The sequence below is a fragment of the Halyomorpha halys genome, unplaced genomic scaffold (assembly GCF_000696795.3).
Source record: "Halyomorpha halys isolate HHAL.00 unplaced genomic scaffold, Hhal_1.1 Scaffold661.1, whole genome shotgun sequence".
NCBI lineage: Eukaryota > Metazoa > Arthropoda > Insecta > Hemiptera > Pentatomidae > Halyomorpha > Halyomorpha halys.
This window is the reverse complement of record NW_027116476.1, coordinates 166709-174419: the sequence shown is the minus strand read 5'-3', so window position 1 is coordinate 174419 and position 7711 is coordinate 166709. Positions and strand designations below refer to the sequence as shown.

At 29.8% G+C, this 7711-nt stretch overlaps 1 protein-coding gene and 1 long non-coding RNA gene across 7 annotated transcripts in view; one reads left to right on the top strand and one right to left on the bottom strand.

The window, feature by feature from the left end:
- Window positions 1-7711, bottom strand: part of LOC106685129 (facilitated trehalose transporter Tret1) — a 228444-nt gene that overhangs the window by 59212 nt on the left and 161521 nt on the right. For 2 of the 4 annotated variants that reach the window (XM_067053256.1, XM_014427653.3), the window contains exon 2: window positions 6834-6873. The exons of 1 other annotated variant lie outside the window; for it this stretch is intronic. The gene's annotated coding sequence lies outside the window, so the exon portion shown is untranslated. Of the gene's footprint in view, window positions 1-5995; window positions 6108-6833; window positions 6874-7711 lie in introns of those variants that run through there. One more of the 4 variants, XM_067053258.1, reaches the window with a different exon arrangement.
- Window positions 1-7711, top strand: part of LOC136797241 (uncharacterized) — a 136554-nt gene that overhangs the window by 49180 nt on the left and 79663 nt on the right. The gene's annotated exons all lie outside the window — the stretch shown is intronic.

Below are 7711 nucleotides of genomic sequence, written 5' to 3'. Positions count from 1 at the left end.
AAAGGAATTAAGCTAAAACGTGATTCAACGTTACTAGATAAGAAGAATAGAAATTTAGTATAGAAGAATAGAAAAAGATAGGATCACGTAGATGCCAATAAAATTAACCATATCCCATACCTAATTTTTAAAAAATAATTTTTTTATTAAAAAATTTTAACACGGATGGATTAAAAAATTTTCTCACATTTCTTATTTAGGGCTCTTGAATGTATTTTTTAAAACATAAAATTTTTATTTAGATTTGGTCTATTTAAGCATAATAAGAAAAGGATAAAAAATATGTTTTTGATTCAAGAGCAAGTTTTAGAAAATTAAAAAAACAAACATAATTATTAAATAGTAATAAACATAAAATAATATTTTGAGACAGACAAAGTTATAAAACGAATTAAAATACAGATATGTCATATTATAAGAGCATGGCATCTTAAAAATCTTAAAAAAATCTTAATTATCTTAGTACTATTACTAATAATCTAAAAGAAAAAAAATGCTCAGTCTGAAGAAATCTCTTGTGTACAACTGGTGCAAGTGAACACCGTATGACTGGGACAATATCGATTTTTTAAACTGGTGGCAATTCTTTTTTTGTTTTTTTATTCGTTCTCCTAACAAATTTCAATGAAGAAAATATTTGTTATAAGGACCACTCTAATACTTACAGTATCGAAATACAATTCATAGTAAATAATGAAGTTCTTGCCTCTTCAAACCTACGTTTCATTAGTTCTGTTAATTTTCCCCTCGATAAATAAAACATTTTTATTGATTAAATACACTAGGCGTACGTGAGAAAAATCCTTAGAACTTGAATATTTTTATAGCAGCCTCAGTCGCGCGTGAGATAATGTCTCATGAGAAGGGTATATTGTCAGGGAAAGAGGGCTGGAAGCTTACTCAGAGGTGCGGGGGTCGAAGTATAGAAGGAAGAGACTGTGAACTACAGATTCCAGGGCCCTGTTTCATAATGGAGTACAAACTAATACTATTAGTCTTATAGATTTCTCTTAATTCAATTACATAGACTTGTACAATAGGTACTTATACTTTAGTATTTTTTTAATTTCAATTAATTTTAATCACTAATAGTCATCCCTATGATAAAAAAATAAATATTAGTATTATTACCACACTAGTTCGTACACTTGTAGTATGAACTAATACTATTAGCTTTCATAATGAAACAGGGCCCAGGAAGATGGGAATCACAGTCACCCTCTGGGAGCTCCCAGACCCGAAAAAGTTTAAAGTGAGAGAACTCCTCACGCAGTGACCAATGACGGGTTAAGTAATACTGACAAAAGTTTAAATTCAGAAGTAAATAGATTTAATAAGTATCTAAAATGAAAAAAAAAGAAAAGGAGAAAAACAGGCGAAAGTAAAATAGCTATTAAAATGCAACTGACAAGTTGACGGTCGAACAAATGGAATTCAAAAACCAGTCACTTGACACCGCTGGAGTCCCTCGTATGGTTATATGCCTAGAAGTTGTTAATTGAAATGAACAATTACATGGTTTTGCACTTACATACCTTATCGTTAGGATTTAATTTCATATCCATTTCAGAGTTATTTATTTTTAATCATATAGATGAATTAATTGCCTATAATTGACATGGTTTTATTAGCTTTTGTTTGAGAACTGATTTATTAATTTCCATTCAAATACTGAAAATTTTATACATGCCTTATATTATATATTTCCAATTTCCTTTATTTGTTTCCAGTTTTATTGATGCTTACGCCGGTTTAAATGAATAAATTACAGCTAATACATATCATTGTGATTGGTTTACATGAAAATCGAATGAATGCAATATTGACATTATATATATGTTTTTAATAAAACATTTATCAGAAAAATATTACAATAATTGAAACTGTATTGGTAGGTTTCGGAACACAGGAACCATATTATGATCGTTTCCAATTTCTTACTTAAGTGAAAGTGGTATTTCTGCAGTAGTTGTTTTAAATTAAACTCAATAAATCTTGTAAGTGATTGGAAAAGAACTGGGACCTGCGATAACTTCAATCATACTAAGGTTTGAGCAATGCCCCAGTTTCTTAGTTTGATAAAGTTAGTCATATACTTTACATATTAAATATAATATAAGCAGAACCGATTGTATATTCTCCTTTCATTTAATGATTAATTCCTATTTTTTAAAAAATATATTACAGCTCCGGTATTAATTGATTAATTCATCATTCATTATTATCCATTCATCATTCAGTATTAATTCATTAATTCATCATAATTAATTCGGTATTAATAGTTTTAACATTTATTCTTTCAGTATCCTTTATTTATACTACACTTGCGCCCGTCAAACAGATCTGCCATCCAGTACTATATACATATGGACAAACGACTATGTTGGATCCTGATACAAGACTGAATTCCTCTTGTATCCAATCTTTACAATCAAAAATCCTCTATGCTCCTTACTTTATTACTAATAAAATCATCCTTAAAAATCCTAATAAAATGTCAATATTCCATTTGTCGTCAATTTGGACAAAATCAGCTATCAATCCTTCCACGATAAACTCCCTAACCGTCCAATCCACTTGCTCACCTAACCACCCAACAATAGAAACCCACCTGTTTCTAACCTATCCTCCTTTTCAATTCCCGATAATCCTCCTTGGCGTCTGAAAAGTAGACGGCCTCGAAAGGTTATTTTGTAGAAATTTTATTGGAATTCTATCAATTTTTCGCAAGTCTGTGTCATGTCATTGTATTATACTTCACTTATCGTTGTAAATTACATTAAATAAATTTAAAAAAACAAACTATTTATAGCCGAAATATTGTAATTTCTTCGAAAATAATATAATGGTTTACTGCGACACATAAACTCATTTAAAGAGTTTATTGTTGAGAGAACTGTTTGATGAGGCAGTTATTCAATATTGGATTGGAGGCGATCATATATTTGGGACATTCAGTTAATGGGATGTCTTTTATTGCAATCGTGGTGTATTTTCTTCTCAATCATGGTTTAGCTTTTCTTTTTTTTATCAATGATGAATCAGGTTAGTATAATATTCAAAGAAAAATTGAGATTGTGATCAAAGATAGAGTATATTTTACGTGGGATAGGAATATTGGCTCTTGAAATTTAACTAAGCAAAACGGTTTAAAATATTTTTTTTATTACTATTTATTTACTGATATTTACAATTGTACATACAAATATATCAAATAAATTAGAGGTAAGATCACAATGGTATGATACAGGCATGTAGAGAAACTGCACATTGGTAGCAGAAGATCTCAAGGCAATATTCTTTTCAGGCGCCTCGGATGATTGTCAGGAATGGAAGAGAAAGCAAAGTTAGAAACTAGTGAGCGGGTTTGAGTGGTTAGAGAGTTAATAATGGGTGGATTGATATCTGGTTCGGGCAAGATCATGTGGAACATAAATGTCTTTATGGATGATTTTATTTGTGACAAAGTAAGGAGCATTGAGGATTTTGGATTGTAAAGAGTGGATATGAGATGAATTCCAAGTTAAAATAATTTAAACTCCAAATTAACAAAAACATAGTCGTTTGATGTAAATATATTTTGTATTATGATATAATGTTACTGAGAAAATATTAATGAATTTAAAATTTTCAAAATTCGCCCATGTGTTTGTGGAGTATATTGTGTGATTATACCAAAGATTTATTATTTAGCTCGATGTTTTTAAAAATATTTTTATTGTGTAATATTAGATCCTGTCGTTTATTTACAGACAAACCATCGTCTGAAATAGGGGTCAGAGAACACTTTCGTACCTTATTTTCAATGATATAAATTAAATTATTACAAAATAAGCATTAGAAAAAACTACAAAAAAATTAATTAAAACAAAAATTTAAACTGAAAGAAAAATAATGTCATAAACATGTTCTTTCATATTTAAAATATTTACATTCTGCCTGTGGAGCTCCGAGCCGAGCTTCTTGAGCCCCACTGAGTGAAGGAAAAGCAAGACTTCAGAAGATCCCGATGCTTTTCTCTCAACCGCATCACTTGTAATTTAATTGTATTAGTTTTATAATTGTAACACTGACTTGGACTTTTGAGTGTTATTTAATTTCTTTTGGCCCGACATGAGCGTGTCTTCAGATAAACATGAAACTAGATAAATTTATGTGGTATGCTCAGTAAATTATTTATTAATTACTTTTTAAAATAACTATAAAAATTGATATATAAAATAAATAGAACAACACTATTTAAATTTTAACTTGTTTCTCTTTCAACTATATTTCATGTTGTATCAACCTAATTTACTATGATACTTAAACTGCTTTTTAGTGAATTATATCAATATCCACTTTTAGAGGCTCCTAGTTCATGTAAACTGTTCTGTCAAAGATAACCTGTTACACACTACAATAAATAACGCTTTAAAAAAAATCTGCTATCATTCTTTTCATACCAAAAACATCCATATATCCATTGTTTAACAAGAAAAATCAGACGACCAAATTTGCTACAGATAGTATCTGGAGTAGTGTTTTCGGTAACAAGTATGTTCCAACACGAGCTTAAGGAGGGAGCAGCTGCCCCCCTAGAAGTGAAAAAAAATTACTAATTTAATAAAAATGATTTTTCTTTTCAAGCAAATAACAGTAACAATTAACAAATCACTACTATAATTTTCTCAAAACATTGCCTCATTTTCCTTTTCCGAGCCGAAATGTGAAGCTGATTGACTATAGCTTGCCCTGCCCCCCCAGTTTTGATCCTGGATACGCCCTTGTGTCCCTATATCAGTAAAATATTGGGTATTTCAATCGATTGTGGGTTCCGTTATATTCAACGGTACCAAATTCTAAGGATACTTAAATTTCCAACGAAGAGGATATATTCATAGCCCATTTATAAAGATAATTGTTCGTCAGCTAAAAGCAAAGTTGAAGCTTATGCATGGTGTAATTAGTAATAAATAAAAAAAATTAATTATAACTAAAATGGGCACTTAGTTATATAAAATAATCTTTCATGCTATGTACATTGATAACGAAAATTCCATTGAATTGATTCAGTGTTAGTGGCTCTCGTTGAACTTTTTAACAAAGCTTTAAACTTTGGCTGAAAGACATAATGTATGCACGAGCTATATGTATTAATAAGATGGACGCAAAGGTTAAGTAGGTAAGTTTTTAAAGTTTGGTTTTATGTTTTAAAGTTGTATAGAAAATATATTTAGGTAAATGATTATTAAAAAAAGAAAGTGTAATCTATATTTTAAATGAAAAATGTTGGAAAAAGTTATTTTCGTACATGAAATGTACTTTGAGCTATTTTCGACATTTTTTTTTAAATAATTTCTTTATTGTTGTTAAAAACTATAAAAATTTATACAAGTAAATTTGTTGTCAGTGTTAAAATGCCATGATACAAACATATGGAGAAATTAATCATTGATAGAACTCTAATAACATTTCTAAAGAAGATCTTGAAGCCATAGCTTCTTTTCAGACGCTTAGGAGGATTATTAGGTAATGAAAGAGAAGCCTGGTTAATAAAAACAAATGGGTGGTCGGAAAGTTTATCATGGAAAGATTGATATCTGGTTCTGGCCATTTCGGCAACATATGGAAAATTGAGGTCCTGATGGATGACTTGATTTGTGACAAAGTAAGGAGCATTAAGGATTTTACGAAGGATTTTGGACTTTTAAGAATTGGATTCGGGAAGCCGACAATTTTTAAAAACTGAGTTAAATTAAAATAACTGATTAAAATCAGTACGATTGAGGATTGATAAGTCATAGAAAATCTCCTGGCAGGCGGTATATAGCCACACCAATATTGCGTATTTGTATTCTATAATATGGAGTATGTTAGTAAATGTACGTATTCTATTCTGTTTGACAATTATCGTTTCTGAAAATCTTCAGATACGATAATTTATGGTATACATTTACGAAATCTTACTAAAAATTGAAAATATGATTATAATTATTGGTAAAATAACTGTTACCTTGGAACAGATACGTCTCAGCGTAGGTGGTACCAGCTCAAAGCACTCAGTTATTACTACTGACACAAACCGGGACACCTGTTAACGAACAACTCCCTTCTCATTGTCTGAAATTCTCACACGGTCCCTATTCTTGAAATACTGAATCTGTCGGTTGCCACTACAAGTCATTGTGCAAGATAAAAAGATAAAGTAATGTAAACATCACGTTCTCAGCCCAGTCAGTCACCTTGTAACCTTGAACCAGAGCAATTTTTTGTTGTCATCAAAACCATTGGCATAAGATTAATCATGTGGATTTGGTTAATAATTAAGCGTGGAAGTTGTTTTCTAAGCAAAGGAGACTGACGTGGCCCTCTCCAACTGAGGTAAACATAAAACTATATGGAAACCTGTAGGACCTCAGGAGAATCACTGAATTTCTCATTCTAATCTCTGACCTGGCTATCTTGGGGAAGAACGCCGAAGAAGTGTTTGGTACTTAGTCATGATAAAACAATTGCATTCCTTACTGCTGATAAATAAAGAGTGATATGTAGCGATCAGTAGTTACGAACCATAAATAACAACGGTTTTCTGAGGCACTCAAAAATTTAATTATGAATATCGACGAGTAATTGGAAACCAAACAAAATAAGGACTACAAGCAATAACCCCAAACTATTAACAAGAGGCCCGATTTTTTAGGATTTATGATACGAAATTTAAAGAAACATTTTATTTTGCTTGAAGGATAAAGAATGTGTATAAGCAATGAAATATTCATTTTTTGTTTAAATCGTTACTAAAGAATTATTTTAAAAAACAATAAACATGGAAAATAATTTAATATACTTACTTTAACGGCCATTTTGTTGTTAAAGGCTTCATGTGAAAATCTGAAAAAAATAAATTTAATAATTATTACTTTGAATTATTCAGAGAAATTCTTATTTAATTTAAAATATTTATCAAAATAGAAAATAGATATAACCAAAGATTTTAATCCTACATATGTACACTTTTTTTGTCTTTTATTAAACTTTTGTGTTTTCAGTAGTAATAAATTAGATATTCGTTTTTCGCATCTCGAGAAACCCTTAATTACGAATTTTCTCATAAACAGTAAAGCGTCTTTACCGACGTTTTACAACTTAATATATATATAAGGGAGTAAATTCATTTTGTGGTGAAAGATGAAATGGAAGTCTTAGATGGTGGGGGGGGGGGACCAGCGTTATTCAAGCACAAAAATTGTTATATTGTAATGGAAGAGTAAGAGCTTACAATCAGTCCATTTGAGTGATTTGCTTAAAGCTCCTACTCTCCTATTACAATATGAAAATTACCCTGCTAGAATAGGGTTTGGAAATAAATACCTGTTTTATTCTAATTATTATTATTAATCTGGAACTTAAATTATTAGTTCAAAGAATTTTTAATTTTGAGGTAAACTTATCTAAACAATTAATAAATTTTTTATAAGATATGTTACCTTTAAGGTATCCTAAGATGATAAACTTAACATTAGAAACTACTAAGAGAGGTAGTACAACAGTTGACGTATTATTGGCTATGCATATTGAAAATGTTTAAATTTCTTATTTTGGCTATCTCAAATCTACCATACCAACATTTACTAATAATAGGAATAATCAATAATGTAAACTATAATGAACAGTATAATTAAATAAAACATTATTTAAGATTTATAATTAAATAAAACAATATTTAATG